The 23,062-nt window shown below is 38.3% G+C and overlaps 1 long non-coding RNA gene across 2 annotated transcripts in view; it reads right to left on the bottom strand.

The window, feature by feature from the left end:
* Positions 1 to 600: 600 nt before the first annotated feature.
* The window catches only part of LOC135106160 (uncharacterized), a 95,573-nt gene continuing 73,111 nt past the window's right edge, over positions 601 to 23,062 (bottom strand). For both annotated transcript variants that reach the window (XR_010271143.1, XR_010271144.1), the window contains one exon: positions 601 to 4,233. This is a non-coding gene — a long non-coding RNA (uncharacterized LOC135106160). The remainder of the gene's footprint in view (positions 4,234 to 23,062) is intronic.

Raw genomic sequence — 23,062 nt, 5'->3', positions numbered from 1 at the left:
ATATAAATGCCAATGCTTTTAACTTCCAATAAGATTTTTCTATAAAGATTTTATAACAGCTTTGAGTTATTACATTATCTCTATACCTTACCTAACCTTACCTTACCGAAGTGCTGGTCCTGTGACGTTAGCGATCATGGAGCGCCAATCATCTCTCCTATTTGCCATCGTGACCAGGTCCACTGTCTTCCATCGTATGTTAATACTTTCCAGCAAGGTCTCCATGAATTTCTTTCTTTGCCTTCCTCTTGCTCTTCTTCCATCAATCCTCCCCATCAAGCAATCCCTTTCCATTCCTCCAGCTCTCAGGATGTGTCCCAAAAACTGTGACTACCTCCTCTTTATATTTCTTATCAATTCTCTCTCTCTCTCTCTCTCTCTCTCTCTCTCTCTCTCTCTCTCTCTCTCTCTCTCTCTCTCTCTCTCTCTCTCTCTGTAAAAGGTAAATATTTGCATATATGTATATATTGTATGTATGTTTATTTGTTCTCAAACTTCTCCTAGACGTTACAACCTAACAACCCCAAACTTGACCTGAGAAATGGGATTAAAATTGACCTCCGCGGTCATTCGAGGCCGCTGGAAGCCATTTGAGGACGCTATTATATAAGTAAAACCCAACCACCAACCTCAGACTTAGTCCACAGGAGTCCGCACGAGTCCACAGGGACCTGTGACAGGAGCTGGCAAAGTCACTGCATTACACAGTGGTCCATTCTAACCCACGGGCAAGGCGGTATAAGGACACAGTAGGTTGGAGGGGGGGGGTTCGAAACGCTCCTCCCTAGAACTTGCCAGCTGGTGTCATATTAATAAGTCTTGTAGCTTTTGGGAACACTTATTTATTCTGTATTTTAAAACAGTTCTTACTGTCATTGATCCAGATGTCATTGGTACAGAATGGAAGTTAATCCTTTTTCATGTTTCACAATTTTTCTAATGGTAAGATTGCTTTACATGCCTGAGTTCAACACAGGATTGACATATTCTTCTAGTTCCTAGCTTGGAATGAGGACATCTATTTTCAAGTGAGACATCAACAACAATAACAACAAAACAACAACAAAAACAATAACAACAACAACAACAACAACAACAACAACATCGACAACTTTAGCAATAACAAAAAAAGCAACTACAAAAACAATTTCTACTACAAGTAACAGTCAGTAACAACAACCACAAGACTTACAGGAGGAGAACAAACAGTAACCCAAGGATGAGTCCCAAGACATTCTAACGCGTGGTTGATGGCGGCAGTCTCCAGCGCCCGCCGTCAAGTTTGTTCAGTTAGTGAGGCAACAAAGGTCCAGCCCGCGGTCACTGGTGGACGGCAGCTAATTACCGGAAACTTTGTTGACTGAAGGAGTACTATTTCCGCTTAGCTGGGAGGAAAACGACCGTAACTACCTAACGAGACTCCAGAATACCTACTTATATGGTAGACATCATTATTTATATTACAATGGCAGAGAACAAAAAGGGATATTGATGATGGCAAGGGAGCAATAATCTGAAGTAAACGACAGAGAGTACGAGCATTTCCGTTTATTTGAGAGGAAAAATGACCCTTAACCGGATATAACCTAATGAGATCCACAATACCTCTTCGTACTGTGCATGTCAGGGGAACTATATAAATCACCAAAGGTAGATTACGAAGCAAACTGCGAGACAGCAAAAAAAATTTATATGGTTTACGAGTAGCGATGAAAGGAACGTGGATAGGTGAATAGAACTTGATAAGCCTTCGTGTAAAATCTTGACTAGTGCAGTCTGAAATTGGTCTATTGTGCTAGAGTTCAAGATCCACAGCAGGGAGTGGAATGAGTGGAGTGAAGCGTACCGATCCGATAAAACGATATACAAAACGGTACAACCAATACAGAGTCCTTGGATGTATGACGATAAAATGCTTGCAATTTAGAGCATGACTGAACATTTGCTTACAGCACACACAACAACATTCATTTTACAGTGAAAGGTATGGTACTTACTTCGGTGTAAGGGTGATCTAAAGCATTGCACCAAAGCAATGTAAGCAGTTAAAAGCAACCTTGAAATTTACTGAATGTATACGTGTACCATATACGTATTTAGCAAGACATTTGAGTGAGAAGTGTTGCTGTTAATTATAAAAAAAAATAAAAATAAAATAATAGTACCAAGAGAATGCAAGCAATTTATAACATCCGGATCAACTGAAGTCCCGCCACCCCAGCCGCGTGTGAGGTGGCTGATCTTCAGATGAGAGTCTATGGTGGCTCATCTTCAGGTAAGAAAATTTGGGGTATACTCGTATGTGATAGTGTCACTGCTTCGAAATGAGAAAGAAGCTACGGGATGGAGAATCCTACACTATATCCTCTACACTACATCGAGTACACACATGCTGTACCATAGATTCAGTAGAACACCTGATGGCCTGATGCCTTTGTGTGTCCACATGACGACATTCGTACACACCTGCTGTTATATATATTATGAAAATGTGCCGAAAAAAATACAAATTAAATAACCCATGAAAACAAATTTACGGCCTACATTTACCACCTGCTTTACGGGCCACCTGCCGATACCAGAATTCATCTAGCGATAAATTAAAAACACCCACTTATTCCAATACATTACAAGACTGACCTGAAAATGACAACCTATTAGAACTAACAGTATATACACATCACACCCACTTTCGTATCTTTAAAACAGCTTCGCCACGAAGGATACGCAGCAGGGAACAGGTAATGAGGGGAAGGAAAAGCACCTGTAAAAACCACACTTCAAAATATAAGCGCAGGCGATTAATTAGATACATTCAAAATAATTCGGGTTGTCACTCTGGAACACCTGTTGTTGACTGATTATCATATTATGACGAAAAAAATATATATATGCATCGGGATTAAATCATTTTAATTATATGCGTGGAAATACAGGAGGCCATTCGCTACGACATAATTCTGATTTAAGGTGGAAATATTTCACGGCGCGTTTTTTGTCGTAGATTTGAGTATGCTCACTACAATTACGCAACAGCGAGGGACTCATTTTACTTTCACCTCTCTACGTTCTTTGAGTTCGTTGCTTTAAAGTACTCAAAATTACCTTACTCAAGCGAAAATTGGAGTTTGAGTTAGAGCGCCGCAGCATTGAGGTCATATGCTGGTGGTTTGTTATACCTTTCCCACTGACAAACTGCCGTGAGCCAAGATCGAACTCGCAAACTTTGATGTGTAGCAGAAAATGGAGTCAGTGATTAAGGGATTTTTTTTTTTTTTTTTATCTCAGATTGCACTTAAAAAAAAAATTCAGCAACGAATGGTTGGAGAAAAAATGTTAAAGCCTACCCACTAGGAGACACAAATCTATTTATTTATTCATTTGTTTTTTATTCATCGCCACTTTTGTGTTTGGTCATTCCTTAAGGGAGAATTTAACTTCCATTTCTTTCCCTTGCGGAGTCGAAATGATCGTGTAACTAACCTTCTGTTTTTAAGGTTTCTATTTGGCTTGGCAATGTGTGTGTGTGTGTGTGTGTGTGTGTGTGTGTGTGTGTGTGTGTGTGTGTGTGTGTGTGTGTGTGTGTGTGTGTGTGTGTGTGTGTGTGTGTGTGTGTGTGTGTCAAAAGTCCACATCTTGAAAGGATACATAATGAGGGCATGGTTTCTCCTTAACACATAAGAAGTATCTTAATGTACCTCATTCTGATTTACCCTTAAATGCAGCAACGGATGGATTAAAACAAACGCAGCCACAGCCGGTATATCTGACACACACGAGCACAGACAACTCCGACACAAAGGTAACACGGGAGGCTCATTGCAGAACTCAGTTACATTTCTCTGACATTTCTCTACATTTTTTTTTTCCGCGTTTTATTTTTTTTATTCTTTTAGCAACATTTCACTAAACTGTGACCTCCAGCCCAGCCAGCTGTTACAGCCACCTTCTCTTCCCACGCGATGTATTTAGTTATACATACTGCATGTGATACTCGTAGACCACAGTGATAAATAATGGGAAAAATAAAAGATTAAAATTTCACAGAATCAGATGATAGAAAATGGATCGAAATGACTGTTACACTTTTGTTTTGCAGGATGTCTGGAAAATTTCAAGATTTCAAAATCTGGGGTAAAGCAAAAATAGTGTTTTTTTTTTTTTTTTTTTGGCCGACGGTTTCTCGCCTACAGTGCATCACCACGCCCCAAGGGAGGGGAGTGTGCAGCAAGTCTGAAAAGAAATATTATATTTATATACAGTTACAAACAAAGAATTATACCAAAAAATAAACTTAAGAATAATCACAAGTAGAATAATCAATCATATTTAAATATTTCACAGGGCAAAATTAGCACTGCCTAGCAAGTCATCCTTCTCGAAAGTAATTTTATTACACATATTTCAAAATTAAAAACTTTCCCTGCTAAAATTTAAAAAATTCTGATACATTCCGGCCTTGTAAAAAAAAAATATATATATATATATATATAATATATATATATATATATATATATATATATATATATATATATATATATATATATATATATATATATATATATATATATATATATATATATATATATATATATATATATATATATATAAGAATCGTTCCTCACTTTTCCCTGACGTGGTGCAGTCCTGAAACTGGGACAAGGACCGAAACAGAAACAAAGATGTAAATATGTACACATACACAATCACATTTCCACCCACACCCTCCCTTCCCTCCCCACACACCCAATAGACCCCACACCAACTAGCCCAACACCGTCTCTTCCCTCCCCACACCCACCAACTCCATACCCTCCCTCTCCTCACCATACTTTCAAGCCCCATTCCAATCCCCACCCTCTCCCACAGGGAGGGTGTGCCAGGCTGGATGACGGCCATTAGAGAGTCTCCCTCGTGGCTGCAAGTTAGTGACCTATTATAATCAGGGTAACCTTATTCCCTCCTCCCCAGTCTCTCTCTCTCTCTCTCTCTCTCTCTCTCTCTCTCTCTCTCTCTCTCTCTCTCTCTCTCTCTCTCTCTCTCTCTCAATTCCTTTTCACTTTTCACTATGCTAAAAGAGGTTCAATTTTTTTTTGTCAAAATTGCAAAGATATGTACATGGACTAACATCACCTTACTTTCGTCAGTGAAATCTTTGTGTCAGCGTCATATAATTCCAGTCCCTGTCAAGACGGAAAAAAGAAAATAACTTCGAAAAAATAATGTGGAAGAAAATATAATTAAGTCATATACGCAAGTGATGAAGCGATCCATGAAAGAACTATTCATTTGCTCTTTTTTTCCATGCGTAATTATCCCTCTCCTGACAAACACACTTGCCCCATCATCATCATCACCAGCCTCTGCATGAAAAGTCTCTCCTGATCTTCTCCACTCATATCTGTTGATTGCCTGTCCAGTCTAGGCCATTCCAGCTGAAGGTACAAACATATCTTTCCGTCAAGTTCTCTCTTCCGCCGCAGCATGATCTTGGTCTGGCGTTAAAATTTCAGTCAATCATACCGTCAACCTATTAATCATCCACCTAGTTCTTCATTTGCACTTGCCTAGTACGTAATAATGGATCATGAGCAAGCATTGGGGTTAATTTTCAAGGCTTTGTAATCCTATTTCTGAACGGTAAAGAGAGCAGGTTTTATTTCAACAGCTCCGGGCACCCTTACGTCACAGCACTACATGGACGTGCTCTCAGGTGTCAGGTCAAGGATCTATACTCGTACAAATGTTTCATTTATTCCTGATCTTAATTTCCTTTCTATCTATCCTTGCCTTGCTACAAGTGGTCAATATTTAAATGTTCTCCATCTGTCAGCATCATAATCATCAATCCGTGTGAATCCATAAAAGATTTCTCTCATCCATCGGTATTCACTTTGTGTCAGGGGCCGTACTCTTCATAAAGTTATGACATATGTCATAGCTATGGCAGATGCGTATCATAACTCTGAACGTCTATCGTAAGTCGTCTGTCATAAGCTATGACTTGAGCGAAACCGTTTAACATTACTCTCTGCTATATGTAGCGCTTACTTGATTTCAAATACTAAAAGACGAAGCAAAAGTTGCCGTTTACTACTAATTTATAGTTTTTATAAACATTTCTTTCTTTTTCACGTATTGGGAGAAAAGACACCGTAGATAAGATAATAATTCAATCTTTGAAATATTTTTTTTTTTTTTATGTAGGAAGGACATTGGCCACGGGCAACAAAAATCCAATAAAAAAAATATGCCCAATGAAATGCCAGTCCCATAAAAGGGTCAAAGCAGTGGTAAAATTGATGAATAAGTGTCTTGAAACCTCCCTCATGAAAGAATTCAAGTCATAGGAAGGTGGAAATACAGAAGCAGGCAGGGAGTTCCAGAGTTTATCAGAGAAAGGGATGAATGATTGAGAATACTGGTTAACTCTTGCATTAGAGAGGTGGACAGAATAGGAGTGAGAGAAAGAAGAAAGTCTTGTGCAGCGAGGCCGCAGGAGGGGAGGCATGCAGTTAGCAAGATCAGAAGAGCAGTTAGCATGAAAATAGCGGTAGAAGACAGCTAGATATGCAACATTGCGGCGGTGAGAGAGAGGCTGAAGACAGTCAGAGGAGAGGAGTTGATGAGACGAAAAGCTTTTGATTCCACCCTGTCTAGAAGAGCAGTATGAGTGGAACTCCCCCCCGGTATGTGAAGCATACTCCATACATGGACGGATAAGGCCCATGTACAGAGTTAGCAGCTGGGGGGTGAGAAAAACTGGCGGAGCCGTCTCAGAACACCTAACTTCATAGAAGCTGTTTTAGCTAGAGATGAGATGTGAAGTTTCCAGTTCAGATTATAAGTAAAGGACACACCGAGGATGTTCAGTGTAGAAGAGAGGGACAGTTGAGTGTCATTGAGAAAGAGGGGATAGTTGTCTGGAAGGTTGTGTCGAGTTGATAGATGGAGGAATTGTTTTTGAGGCACTGAACAATACCAAGTTTGCTCTGCCCCAATCAGGAATTTTAGAAAGATCAGAAATCAAGCGTTCTGTGGCTTCCCTGCGTGAAATGTTTACCTCCTGAAGGGTTGGACGTCTATGAAAAGACGTGGAAAAGTGCAGGGTGGTATCATCAGCGTAGGAGTGAATAGGACAAGAAGTTTGGTTTAGAAGATCATTAATGAATAATAAGAAGAGAGTGGGTGACAGGACAGAACCCTGAGGAACACCACTGTTAATAGATTTAGGAGAAGAACAGTGACCGTCTACCACAACAGCAATAGAATGGTCAGAAAGGAAACTTGAGATGAAGTTACAGAGAGAAGGAAAGAAGCCGTAGGAGGGTAGTTTGGAAATCAAAGCTTTGTGCCAGACTATCAAATGCTTTTGATATGTCCACGGCAACAGTAAAAGTTTCACCAAAATCTCTAAAAGATGGTAAATGTGATTGCGTAGGAACACCTCAATGTAAACAAACACAGTTTTCAAAATGATTTGGTGACGAGGATTGCTCTCTTGACGATCCCAAAGGTCATTACTAATGCACAACTGCATCTTCTCAGTACCTTTTCCCAGAAGCATGGTATCAAAGTGTTATGATCACATTAATTTCAGGGGTAAGTGGATTTCTCCCTTCTATGCCACTTTGTAAGGCTTACCTCATTAGATCGGTAACCTGCAAGGTCTAAACAATATCTTCTGATGAATTCCGTGCCATTAATTTCATCCAATACGTCCTATCTGAGTAAATCATTCCTGAGCTGGAGATGTTGCTGGGACGGCCATCTTGGAAGTGAAAGCGTCTGTCATAAGCCGCTAGGACAGGCTGCACCTAGTCTTAGCATCCGGCGCAGACTCATGACAGATGCTCAGAATTTATAATAAGAATGCTCCCTTTTGTCCTAGCTATGACACGTTTAATAGCTATGACTCAATAGGACCGCTCTGTGAATACGGCCCACATACGAGAAAACTTCTCTCTTCATCCAATTGCTTCTCTGCCTTGGCTTCTTTTTTTCATTTCATTCTTTTTTTTATTTTTCTTGTGTAGACAGGCAAAACTCGACAAACGTGGTGCATTGGTTTCTGCTGCAGAAATGTGGATCACGTTCGCGTGTTGCTTGGCGATTGAATCCACAAGATCTTTCTCCCGCGTTGCTATCTCACTTCCTTGTGGCGAAAGGTGATCAATGTATCTATTCTAGTCCATATACCGATGTACACAAGTGAATTCAGCCCACGAAATCTATGTTTATTTGCAACAGGATATATGTCACTCTGCTACAACTACCATTGTTACCTCTACTTCTGCTACCACTACGTCTATTCTTAGCTTTCAAGTAAATCTGCTTAAGTAGTGTTGTTGAGAGCTATAATGTATGAAGGACGTGGTGCTCCTACATCATGTCTAGTGTATGCATCATACACACACACACACACACACACACACACACACACACAAATAAAAATAATTTTCTTAACTCATTAAATGAAACTCTAACTGTTAGAAAAGATAAAAATTATCCTGAGATATTTATTTTCGGAGAATTAAACTTGGATTTATTACAATACAATAATGATAATATACAGGAATTTATTAATTTAATATATAGTTATGCTGTGTCCCTCTTAACAACCCTTCCAGCACGAACTACAGCAACATCAGCCACACTAATATATCATATTTGGCCATCTGAAACAGAACGATAATTACTCCCAGTGAGGTCTAAAGCACTGTTCAGGGGGGTGCTGTGAACTTATCATTAAACCCAGCTGTGACCTCACTGAACGTTTCCCTTTGTGTCTCACAACACAAGGGGGCAGTCACAGCCTGCCCTCTAAAGACAACTCTCTTCCTCCACACAAAACTACAAGCACCTAATAACACACACACCCTTCACTCAAAAATTTCAAAATCATCATGGCGACTCCTACACCAGCCTCGGAGTCCCCATCTGGAGAAGGGACCATAAATGTCCCCAGGTCGGACTGCCTTTCTGTCGATGACCCTAAGTGTCTTGACACCCCCCAACTTTTTCTTCATTAACTTCTGCAACATTCGCGATCTAAGATCTAATTTTTAATCTGTAGAACACCACCTCTCCTCTTTTAAACCTCATCTTCTTTTCCTCACTGAAACACAGGTGTCTGAGGCAACTGACAGTAGCCCCTTTTCTGTTCCCTCCTACTTTCTCTATCCTCATTTTCGATCCAAAGCTGGATGTTGCGTTTATGTGCGCAATGACTTAACCTGCTATCGTGCCCACGCTCTTGAATCTTCCAAGTTTTCCACCATCTGGCTACGACTACAGAGTCACTCTCAAACTAAATTTATCTGTGCTGTATACCTTTCACCTAACTCCTCTGACTATAAGAAATTCTTTGACTACTTAACTTCCAAAGTGGAGCACATTCTGTCTCTCTTCCCTTTTGCAGAGATCTCCATTCTTAGAGACTTCAATGTTCACCACCAGCTTTGGCTTTCCTCTCCCTTCACTGACCATCCCGGTGAACTAGCCTTCAACTTTGCTATCCTCCAAGACCTAGAGCAATTGGTGCAACACCCTACCCGTATTCCTGACCGTCTTGGAGATATGCCCGACATTCTTGACCTTTTCCTGACCTTTAATCCTTCTGCTTATGCTGTCACCCTTTCTTCTCCGTTGGGCTCCTCCGATCACAATCTCATATCTGTATATTGTCCTATCACTCCAATCCCTCCTCAGGATCCCCCTAAACGAGGGTGCCTCTGGCGTTTTGCTCTGCTAGTTGGGGGGACCTGAGGAGGTATTTTGCTGATTTTCCTTGGAATGACTACTGCTTCCGTGTCAGAGACACGTCTTTGTGTGCTGAGCGCATAACAGAGGTGATAGTGTCTGGCATGGAGGCGTACATTCCTCATTCTTTTTCTCGACCTAAACCTTCTAAACCTTGGTTTAACACAACTTGTTCTCGTGCTATACATGAAAGAGAGGTGTCCCACAAAAGGTACTTAAGTTTTCCATCACCAGAATCTCATGCACTTTATATTTCTGCCCGGAACCATGCCAAGTCTGTTCTCCAACTAGCCAAAAACTCCTTCATTAACAGAGAGAGTCAAAACTTTTCAAGATCTAACTCCCCTCGTGACTTCTGGCATCTAGCCAAAAATATCTCCAATAACTTTGCTTCTTCTTCTTTCCCTCCTTTATTTCAGCCAAATGGCACCAGTGCTATCACATCCATTTCTAAAGCTGAACTCTTCGCTCAAACCTTTGCTAAAAACTCTACCTTGAACGATTCTGGGCTTGTTCCTCCCTCTTTTAAGCTATTTATACAACTAAGCTAACCTTTAGTCAAGCTAACCTCGAAAAATTCAGCTTTTTTTTTTTCAGAACCAAACGGGGGAGATGTTTTGAAATGTAATTGTCCTAATGATTCTTACAACTTATTCTATATTAAATTAAAAAATTACTTTGATCACGGTTTTCCTGTAAAAACAATTAAAATAAACTGTAAAAGTAGACGCAGCCCGCACATCACCCCTGCATTAAATAAAAACATATAAAAAAAAAAACTCGAAAAATTAGCATATAAGTGGCCGTCAACTTTTAAGGAACAGTATACAGTGTACAAAAATAAATTAACATCTCTCTCTTAAAAGCAGCAAAAAAAAAAATAAAATAAAATGATATCAAGATGAACTAACAAGTAACCAGGGCAAGCCAAAATCACATTGAAGATCCATAAATAATATACTTCGCAGATCTCCAGATACTAAAGAACTAACTATAGAATTAATACCCTTTTGTGCTGACATTCCAGACAAATTCAATGAATATTTTCTGAAGGTTGGTGGTCAGAAACATGATAGCGTAAGTAATGATTTTATACAATATTTACCTAATTATTCAGACTACTCAGTATTTCTATTACCTACTTATCAAACTGAAATTAAAAGTTATCTAGAAGCATTAAGGACTTCGTCCTGCGGCTTTGATGAAATTTCCTCTACCGTTTTAAAATATACAGCTAAAATAATATCTTTACCCCTAACACACATTATTAATCTTGTTTTAAAGAAAGGAATTTTTACAGAGAAACTTAAGTATGCTAGAGTAGTTCCATTATTTAAATCTAGAAATAGAAATAACATAAACAACTATTGACCAATATCTGTTCTTCCAGCATCTAGCAAAATATTTGAAAAGGTAATTTACTCACAGACTGTCAGCAGAGGTTTAGGTCCATTCATTCCACTGAATCAGCCATTCTGCAATTCACTTCTAATGTATTACAAATATCTTGAAAAGAAACATTTAGCTGGTGTTTTCTCAGATTTCTCCAAAGCCTTTGATTCGCTAATTTTCTTGAGCAAACTTTCTAATTTTGGCTTAAGGGGGTGTTCCATAAATTTTTTTTGAAAGTTATTTGACAAACGGATACCGATCATTATATTATAATTCAACCTACTCTTGTTTCAAACCAATTAACAAAGGTGTTCCGCCTATTCTTTTTATCATTTATATTAATGACATTGTTCATGTAAGCTCTAAATTGAAGTATACTATATATGCAGATGCTATACTATATACTGGATGACACAAATATTGATAGCCTACATATCAATTTAAATAGTGAGTTAGAAGCTGTTAATAAATGGATTAAATGTAATAATGTAATAATAAATTTCATAATTTTTCAGAACCGTTCGATAAAACTCTATATGCCACCTGTAACACTAGACTAAAAGAGACTGAATAAGAGAGAGTCATCCATGCCAAATTTCTAGAGGATTATATAGATGAGAATATTAATTAGAATTATCACATTAATTTTGTAGCATCAAAAGTATTTAGGATCTGTGGCATTTTATGTAGAGTCCGTAACAATCTTACACCGGAAGCACTTATCAATCTGATATCTACTCTACACTCTGTTATCTCCATTTCATTTATTGTGTATCAGTGTGGGCTTCTACTTGGCACTCTTTTAATTCAAGAGTTAACAATAGCACAAAATAAAATATTTAGATATATGTTTTTCTATGAAGAGATTTGAGTCAACACAAGATGTACTTTCTACATACAAATGTCTTAGTTTTGTAAATATTCATAAGTAATTTGTTTTACTGTTTATTTACAAATGTATCATACAGTATCAGGGAACACAACCTTTCAGGCTGTTAAGCACTTCACACAATACTCGAGGTACTAATGTTAACCTAATGTATCCACAGTTCAGAACCATTCTTTCAAAAGTTTGTTGTACTCCAGACTTCCCCTGTGGAATTTACCCTCCTTAGATATTAAGTCTTGTTAATAATGGTAATATAGCCCTATTTAAGATATCTATTAAATCTTATTTGTATAATCAGCAAAAGTTGTATACCTAATCAGTAAAATCAGTAATGGCTATTTTTTATTATTTTCTTTATTGTCATTATTTGTTTAAGTTCCTTATTCTATTGTGATATCAATTGTAGAGTTTATTTTATTACTATTCTTAATTGTCGTACTACTACTACTACTATTCTTATTCTTTGTTCTACTACCAATACCACTTATTTGTTCTACTACTATTATTACCAGTTTGTTTTACTATTTTTACTAACACTTGTTTATTCTACTACTATTACTGTCACGTGTTTGTTCTATACATTTGAGTGTAATATTGTATTACAATATTCTTAATATTTGATGCATCCAATAAATTATGAAAAATAAATCTGTTTGCCGTGAAGCATCGGCTTGGCAGGCTGTGCCAATATTTACCCTATATTTATATGAATATAAACTGTTTATCACTTAATGACAATAAATTTACTTTACTTTACTTTACTTTACTTTACACACACACACACACACACACACACACACACACACACACACACACACACACACACACACACAAACACACACACACACACACATACACACACACACACGGCCGAGCAACATAAGTAGATGCATAGCGAATCATCACAATGTACGATATTTCATGGTAATGGTATGATAATTGCCCTGAATGACCTCATCAAGGTGTCTATAATGAAGGCAGCTCAAAGGAAACATTATGTGCATATCACAGATATTATTACTGACACAACTACACCAACAGCATTGGAAAAATTATCAACTATTTTTATTTATTTATTTTTTTTTTTTTTGTAACATTCTAAAGGAAAAACTGTTACTCCTCTAAAATGTTAAGTGTAGTTCATTCGGGTCAGGGTTCGCTCGGTGTCGAACCCCGGCTGTCCCCTGGCACGCACTGTGGGTGTGGTGATGTATTTCAACGTATATGTGGGTGTGCATTTTTTAACCGTTTCATTATATCATAAGGTATACGACATTAACGTATAATCATATAAAGTGAATTTACAAATATAATTATGAATGTCTAACCGAAACTCATCGTCACCAAGTGTCTGGAGATGAGACGCCACACTGACATTTATCCATTCGTGCTAAATCAACGGTATAACAGTTATATAATAAAAATGATATCATAAGAGCAAAAAAAAAAAAAAAATGGTAAAATCGTCATGTCTCAACAGCTGAGCATCGCAAATGATGACGTCATCATTAAGCGCCCGTCATTATATTTATGCATTTTCTGACCAAATCAAAATGTTTTCCCTTGCTATGAATATTTCTTTTTAATTTATTTACTGATGACCTTCCAGGAATATATATATATATATATATATATATATATATATATATATATATATATATATATATATATATATATATATATATATATATATATATATATATATATATATATATATATATATATATATATATAAACACCCTCGTAAACAGCTTGGTATTATCTTCGACTAGTTTGAAAAGGTAACGATTCGTGTTTTCACGTTTGCACAGTTTGTACAAAATTGTTATCGGTATGCACAACTGATAGATTTCTAAGTAATAAATCATGTAGAGTCGAGCTGTACCGACTCCATCTCAACATCAAACTCTTTCCGTACGATATCAATATTTCAAAGCCGCGACCAGTGAACGAAACTCAGAGAATAGCATGTCATCTCTCACCCTATTGCACATGTAACTTTCCTGACAACTTCGGATCATGAACAATATCAAAGGAACAACTACAGCAAAAAAAAAACAGGGGGAAAAAAAATCCACGAATAACTGCTGTTTTCATTCAAAATGGAGAGAAAAAAAGAAAATAAATAGTCTCTCCTCGAGAAGGTGAAATACACCCACGTTTTCTGGCAGCTACTGTTGTTGGGTCACGTAACGGGAAGGTTTGCAGGTTAGGTAGTCGAGTGTGTAAATATTGTCCCCACGGTAGCATTTACTCAAGGCTTTGACCTCTGTGGACAGACGGAAGGACCCGCACGCACACGCACGTATACACAGACAAACAAACAGACAGACACGATGAACATGTAAACACACACACACACACACACACACACACACACACACACATTTACACAGACAAACACACACACACACACACACACACACACACACATTTACACAGACAAACACACACACACACACACACACACACACACACACACACTCACACACACACACACACACATATGAATAAAATATATGACAACAAAAAAACAATGAAAAAAAAATACACAAGTATAAATAAGACCACTGACAAGCAAAATTCCGCCAAGACTCAACAAACACGGTGAACAAATGAACATCGAGACCAAGTTAATTAAACTGGAGAGCGTGTCCTCGAGAATTACAAGAAGGCAAAAATTTGAGGAGAAAAGAACAAAAAACATTACAAGACGAGTGAAAGGAAAGTATGTCAAGGTAAGAGGTTTATTGACAAGGAGAGAGGAGGTAGTAAGGAGGAAAAACCGTTTAAGGGGGAACAAGGGGAACGTTAGATGAGAGAGGGAAGCGATAAACTTGAGAGTGTGGAGATTGGTAAAGGGAGAGGGAGAAAGGGAGACTAGCTACATATATAGATTGAGAAATTGGCTAAGGGGAAGGACAGTCAAGGACATTAGGCTGTGTAACTATTTCATCATTCTTTATTTCCTTAAACCTGACGGATCATGTTTCTGAGTTGCATGTTCCTGGAAACGCATGCTTGACCGTCAGGATTCGGAAAAGTAAGAAGAATTGAGAAAATCTAATGAAAAAGAAGAAAGGAAGGAAAGACAATACAAGAGCCGAAAGAAAAGGGAAGAGGAAGGAAGACAGGATAGGAAGGCATTGACGAAAAGCGAGGAAGGGAAGGAAGGAGGGAGGGATGAATAAAGGAAAGAAGAAAAAAGGAAAAGGAAGAATGAAGGAACAAACGAATGTAATAAAAGAGTAAAGAGGGAGGGAAGGAAAGAAAGATGGAAAAAAGAAAGGGATCCAGAAAAGCTAAAGGAAAGAAGAAAGGGTGGAAGGACGGAAGAGACGGAAAGGAGAGGGAGGTAACGACATAAGAGATGGAACGAGGGAAAGAAGGAAGAACTGAAGAGGAGAAGGAAAAATTAAACCAGGTAGGAGGAGGAAGAAAAAATGATAATTATGCAATGAAAAAGGCAGGTCATGAGTTAATTCGAAGAAAACAAAGAGAAAGAGAGGCCACTGCCGGTGAAGAGCAGGAAAGGAGGACAAGGAAGGAGAAAGAAGGAAGGAAGAAATGAATGGAGAAAGAATGGGGAGATGATGGGCATGGATTGATGAGATGATGCTTGAACTTAATGATAGAGGTGAAGGTGAGGACAAGGGATCGAGAAGAGGGGAGCCTGCTATTACCGATAATGAATGGAGGTAAAAGAAAATTGTGATAAAGCAACAACAAAAATAGATTTAAGGAGAGAGAGAGAGAGAGAGAGAGAGAGAGAGAGAGAGAGAGAGAGAGAGAGAGAGAGAGAGAGAGAGAGAGAGAGAGAGAGAGAGAGAGAGAGAGAGAGAGAGAGAGAGAGAGAAGAGGTCCAAAAACAGGCAAAATTAAAACTAAATGAAAAGTATTAATGAAAAAGTGAAATTAATCCCTCACTCTCCCTAAAAAAAAAAAAAAAAACTAAAAAGAGATACATGTCTCTGAGTTTCGTTACTCACGCATGTCTGAAGCATCACGTTAAATGGACCATCACGTGGCTGTTCCCTTAAAATTATGCTTGTTTGTTTATGCATATGAGTGTTCTCTCTCTCTCTCTCTCTCTCTCTCTCTCTCTCTCTCTCTCTCTCTCTCTCCTCTCTCTCTCTCTCTCTCTCTCTCTCTCTCTCTCTCTCTCTGCAGAGGGACGGGGAAAGGAAAATACCTCAAGGATTAACATGATTCACCTCAGAACCACTTTGTAGGGATCAAAATTGTATACTAAGTCATTATTGTTCTTTGTTGCAGGGATGGAAAGAGAGGAGACAAGCCTAACCCAACACAGGGAGAGAGGGAGGGAGGTAGGACGCCCGGAGTATGGGGTTAATGGAGAAGGAGGACAAGGAAGGAAGGACCAAGGAGTAGGGTAAGGTAGTGAAGAGTAAAAAAGGGAAGAGATTTTCAGGTTCACACGTTGGTGCTGAAGGGAAAGAAGGGCCTAGTATGACTAAAGAGGAACGAACACTTGTGCGGAAGAACATACACAACTTCTGTTTTGAACAATATAAGAACAGTGCCACTTTGAAGAGAGAAAGAGGACGTTCTAATCTAAGGGGAAAAAAAAACAGAAAGGGAACCATGACGCTCTATTATGGAAAGAAAGAAAAGGAAGAAACCAAACTAAGAGAATAGAGAGGGGAGGCCCTAGTTTGGGGTTAGAAAGGAAGGAAACCACTTTGATGAAGAGAGAAAGAGGAAGTTTTAGTTTAGGGTGAGAATAAAAGTGAACCAACTTGAGAGAGAGAGAGAGAGAGAGAGAGAGAGAGAGAGAGAGAGAGAGAGAGAGAGAGAGAGAGAGAGAGAGAGAGAGAGAGAGAGAGAGAGAGAGAGAGAGAGAGAGAGAGAGAGAGGACGAGGATGTGGGAGGAGGAGGATGGGGGACGAGTACATGTATGAATAGTGTACGGTTGCCTATTTCCCTATATTTGCATAACCAACATAGATCCGTAAGCATATGTAGATTTGAAAGGTGCTCTTGGGTAATATACTTTTAGCATAATAATGAAAATAATAGTGGTGGTGGTAGTGATGGTAGTATTAGTAGTAATAGTAAAAGTAGTATTAGAAGCAGCAGCAGAAACAGCAGCAGCAGTAGCAGCAGCAACAGCAGCAGCAGCAGTAGCAATAGCAGCAGCAGCAACAGCAGCAGCAGCAGTAGCAATAGCAGCAGCAGCAGGAGCAGCAGCAGCAGGAGCAGCAGCAGCAGCAGCAGTTGTATTATTATTATTATTATTATTATTAGTAGTAGTAGTAGTAGTAGTAGTAGTAGTAGTAGTAGTAGTAGTAGTAGTAGTAATGATAAGGATGATGATGACAATAATAATAATAATAATAATAATAATAATAATAATAATAATAATAATAATAACAATAAAACTACTACTGCTACTACTACGTACTAGTACTAGTGTATCAGTCTCAATTATCATTATTATATATGTATGTATATTCACCATTCATATATCCATCCCACATGCATGTGTTCATTCATATATTCATCCCACGTGTGCCCATGGCCAGCCAGTCTATTCTACTTTAACTTTTCTCCTTCTCATCTCTCAAGGAATTTCACACCCGTGTTCGCTCTGAGTCTTTCCTTCCTGGTCATTGATTAAAATAACGAGATATCCTATTAGCTCCTTCACCTCATTTCATGGCATCTCATTGGTCATTTCTTCTCCCCAAAACCCAAAATGTGATCCACTTAGCTCAGATAAATACAGCCCGCATGGTAGCGAGCTCTCAGTTCAATCCAGTTCAGTTCTCAGTCCCAGTCAGTCACGAGCAGTCAGTCTTGGTTAGGTTAATAGAAAGAATGACATAAGATCTAAAGTACTATCTTCGCCTGACCTTCTTGTTTTCGCCTTTCAAAAGTGGTTTGGAAGGAGCAGTTAGGTTTATCATTAAATACTGCACGCTTTATGGAACGAGAGACCAAGAAGCATCAGATTACCGAATATTATTTCATAAGAACAAAAAGACTATAAATATTTGAACTTTAAGGCAAAAACAGAATGTTATCATTATTGCCATTATCATTTTTATTATTATTATTATTATTATTATTATTATTATTATTATTATTATTATTATTATTATTATTTCATACTACTACTACTAATAATAATAATAATAATGATGATAATAATAATAATAATAATAATAATAATAATAATAATAATAATAATAATGATAATAATAATATTAATTATTATTATTATTGTTATTATTATTATTATTATTATTATTATTATTATTATTATTATAACAATAATAGTAATAATAATAATGATAATAATGATAATAGTAATAATAATAATAATAATAATAATAATAATAATAATAATAATAATAATAATAATAATAATAATAATAATTATTATTATTATTATCATTATTATTATTATTATGATTATTATTATTAAATATTTCACTGTTGTTGTTGCTGTTGCTGTTGCTGTTGTTGTTGTTGTTGTTGTTGTTGTTGTTGTTGTTGTCGTCGTCGTCGTCGTCGTCGTCGTCGTCGTCATCGTCGTCGTCGTCGTCGTCACCGTTGTTGTTGTTGTCGTCGTTGTTGTTGTTGTTGATGCTGTTTGTTATTGCTACTGTTTCCACTGCTGCTGCTGCTACCGCTGCAGCTGCAGTTACTACTACTACTACTTCTCTCTCTCTCTCTCTCTCTCTCTCTCTCTCTCTCTCTCTCTCTCTCTCTCTCTCTCTCTCTCCTTAGTTTTTAAGTAAAACATTAGATAAAAGCCACAGCAAGAAGCAGAGGAGCACACAAAGAACTCCATTACTTCCTTAGGTAGTGTGAAAGGACACGGGGTCACTCTATACTACATATACATATACACAATACCTCTCTTTCCCTTTTCTCATCCCTTTTTTCGTCCAGAACTGCAACGCAAGTAAAGGGCCAATAACTTTCTCTAAATCCCCGTTAATTGGAGGTATTTTCGCGTCCGTAAGTGCCGAGGTTATAATTCCCAACTTAAATGGTGGGATTAAGCCTGAATTGGACGCGGAAAAATGTATATAATAAACAGATAACGATGACGAAGAGAGGTGCCACAACCTTGGGATCCACTGCCTTACTATAACAGTTTCTTATCCTTATCTCATCCTTTTTACAGCATTACCTCGAAGACCTCCGCGCTCCCCTCTTGAGTGCCTCCATTTATCTACCTTGGCGTTGGAGAGGAAAAAGGGCACGGGATGGGTACGAAGGGAGATAGAACTGAATGGGAATAGGAAGTGGGAGTAGCGGGCGAGGAAGGTGCGGAAGTAAAGCATTGTTGAGATAAAGAACTACTCACAAGTGGTTACGGAGAAAAATCGAACAGAGGGAAGAGCTGAAAGGAACAAGAAGCGACAATGAAGACCAGGGAATATCGAGAGACGTTATAGTATGGGTAAGGTATATATGTAACTCATGGTTAGCGGCGGAGGATGAAGGGGGATTGAAATAAAGTAAAGAAAGGTGGCTCACATAAAAAGAGCAAAGGGCACGAGGCAGCAGAAAGGGAAAGAAAGATATAACGAAAGGTCATTGCAGTTATTCCATTCCACAGTCTAGCAGGTGCAATGCGTGGCGACGAAGAAATGTTTTTGATACCTGATATTTAATTTGGCGGCTTACACTCAAATATGAGGAAAATCAATATAATTCGTATTTACAAGCCGAGACCCATTGAGTTCAAGTTCTTCTATGGACATATAGTTTTCATATTATTCGATCACCAGCACAAGGGGAATATTATACCTACTGCTTATCCAAACTGGTAACAAATACGTTGGTCTAGCAAAGTACTTACAATTCCACAAATCGGTTCCTTATTAAAACTAGCTGTTAAATATTTTTATTTTTGATAATACATTATATAAACAGGTAGATGGAGTAGCCATGGGATCTCCTTAAGGTCCAACCTTAACAAATGTTTTTTTTTTTACGCCATCATAAAGAAAAATTGATTCATTTGTATGTATGGATTGCATCTGTATGTCAAATACGTGGGCAACTGTTTTGTTTTGTCTAGAGAAGAATCATTCGTTAATGAATTCCTTGAATATTTTAATAGAATGCATAAGAGCATTTCCTTCACTGTCGACGAAAAAAAAAATATTGTATATATATATATATATATATATATATATATATATATATATATATCCTTTGTTCATAGGTCTTTTAAAGTGAACTATCAAACACTCATCCATCACATTTTTTCCTCATGGGTTTCATATAATAAAGAAATTAAGAGGCTTAGAAATTATTTTCTTCCAACGTTTTTTTTTTTTTTTTTAAGTAAGATGGGTACTGGTCAAAGGTAATAAAAATAAAATGGAAAGAAAAGGCCTACTGAAGTGCCATTCTCAAAAGCAGGTCAAAAGATAAAAAAAAAAAAAAAATAGAAAATAATTGTCTTGAAACCCCCTCTTTTGAAAGAGTTCCAATCACAGGAAGGAGCAAATACAGAAGCAAGGAGGGAGTTGTAGAGTTTACCAAAAAAAATAAAATAAAAAGGGTTAAATGATTGAGAATACTGATTAACTCTTGCATTAGAGAGGTAGACAGAACAGAAGTGAAAGAAAGTAGAAAGCCTTATGCAGTGAGGCACCGTGGGGAGAGAATGCATGCATTTCCTCCCCACGGGGAAATAAGGACAGTTAACGTGAAAATAGCGGCAGGAGATAGCAAGAGATGCAACATTGCGGCGATGAAAGAGGGGCTGAAGACATTTAGTTAGAGGAGGGGAGTTGATAAGATGAAATGCTTTTGGTTTCACCCTGACCACAAGAGCGGTATGAGTGGAACCTTCCACACATGTGAAGCATACACCATCAATGGACGGATAAGGCCTCTGTACAGAGTTGGCAGCTAGGTGGGGAGAGGTGGTGAGAAAAAACTGGCGGAGACGACTCAGAACGCCCAACTTCATAGAAGATGTTTTTAGCTGAATATAAGATGTGAAGTTTCCAGTTTAGATTATTAGTAAAGGACAGACTGTCATGTTATTGGCCGAGTTTACTCTGAAAAGGAACACGTTTTCTTAGTGAACCCCGTGTTCCATTTTCCTTCTAAACATGTCTTTATTCTTAGTTATAAGTTAGTATAAGGCTTATTTACTCATTTTATATCATGTAGTATTATTCTTTTCATAACTAAGTTCTTTATATGTATGTATACTCGTATGTAAGGGAAAAGGTGTATTTGAGGTGGAATGTGTTGAAGCGAGAGGCGATATTTATTTGGGTTTTGCATCTGAATCAGCAAATTCTTCTTCAGAGAACGACAGAGGCACTGAGTGATCAAAGGGGAGGCGTTCTCTCGGGATAAATTTGGGAGATGTGGTGATTAAGTGGGTGTGTGGAAGTATTTGTGATGTGGTGGTATAACCCTGATATCCAGGATCAGGTTGGTGAGTCTTTTGTGGTACAAAGAGGTCTTGTCGCTGATATTTGGTTGGTGAGTTGTGTTGGTTATGTAACGCTGAGGGGATAGCGTAGGGGTGAGAGGCAGCCATTTTGTGGTTGGGGCTGCGGTGGTGTTGTGGCGTCACTGGTGTCTTTGGGTTATGGTGTTATAGGTGATCTATAGTGATGGTGGTGATGTCTTGTGAGACCTGAGGAGTTAAAATACGGGAATTGTTATTTAATGACGCGGTGACGGCGTCTGGGGAAATTCCTGCAGTAGGGGAAAATATTTCAGCGGCCTATGAAAGAGTAAAAATGATTTTATTGCTTTGTGAAGTGACAGGAACGTCATATATTTGTGTGTATAGCCTTTAAGCAACAGGAGAGGCGATATAAGAGTCTGAAATGAAGGGAAACGTATTGTGATTGAGTGTGGGAGTTATCTTGCGTTGGTCTAGAGTAGAAATTTGTTCAATAATTATGTGTACTACCTCAACTTGTTTGTAAGTTAACATTATTATTAATATATTCTATTGTTATATAGAATAAGTGTGTTTTCTACCCCAACACTGATCTTGTATTAAGGTGGTTCCTGGCGTGCTGTGCTAAGGTAAGGGATCTGTGAGAGGGTTTAATAGCTGGCGATTTCGGATAGGTCGGGTAGGTATTCGAGGCCTTTAAAAATCCAGACCTTTAAAACTTTCTGGGATCAGTGTACCGTCCACTTTCTTGGAAAGATAACCGGGATCGTGACAAAACTGAGAACGTTTAGTGTAGAAGAGTGGGACAGTTGAATATCAATGAAGAAGAGGGTGGCTTCTTTGCATGAGCTATTTACTTCCTAAAAGGTTGGCCGTCTATGAAAGGACGCATAAAAGTGCAGGGCGGTATCATCAGCGTGGGAGTGGACAGAACGAGAAGTTTGGCTAAGATCAGCGATGAATAAGAGGAACAGAGTGGGTGATAGGACAGAACCCTAAGGAACACCACTGTTAATAGACTTAGAAGAACAATAACCGTCTATCACAGCAGCAATAGAATGGTCAAAAAGAAAACTTGAGATGAAGTTACAGAGAGAAAGATAGAAGTCGTAGGAGGGTAGTTTAGAAATCACAGCTTTGTTCCAGACTCTATCAGGGGCTTTTGATATGTCTAAGGGAACAGCGAAAGTTTCACCAAAGTCCCTAAAAGAGGATGCTCAAGTGTCACAGCCGATCTAGGTTGTGGAGGTTCTTTGCACTTCAGACCAAGAGGAGTGTAGTGAAACAGAAAAAGAACACTATATAACAACTTCAGTTTCTATAAATAGTAATACACCATGTTCACACACCCACTCTCACGCAAACAAACATGACCAAACAAGACAACCCTCACCACAAATCCAGTACACACAACAGTATAAGCGCGCACTCACAGAAGTGCAAGCACACAACAGCACCAGCACACAACGGCACAGCAGGAATACACCACACACGCAACACACAACCGCACAAACACACAACCACACAGCAGGAACACACCACACATGCAGCACACAACTGCACAGCACAAACACACCACACAAGCACACAACCACAC

This window comes from Scylla paramamosain, chromosome 13 (assembly GCF_035594125.1).
Source record: "Scylla paramamosain isolate STU-SP2022 chromosome 13, ASM3559412v1, whole genome shotgun sequence".
Classification (NCBI taxonomy): Eukaryota; Metazoa; Arthropoda; class Malacostraca; order Decapoda; family Portunidae; genus Scylla; species Scylla paramamosain.
Note: the sequence above shows the minus strand (reverse complement) of the source record. Positions and strands in the feature narration are given on the sequence as shown.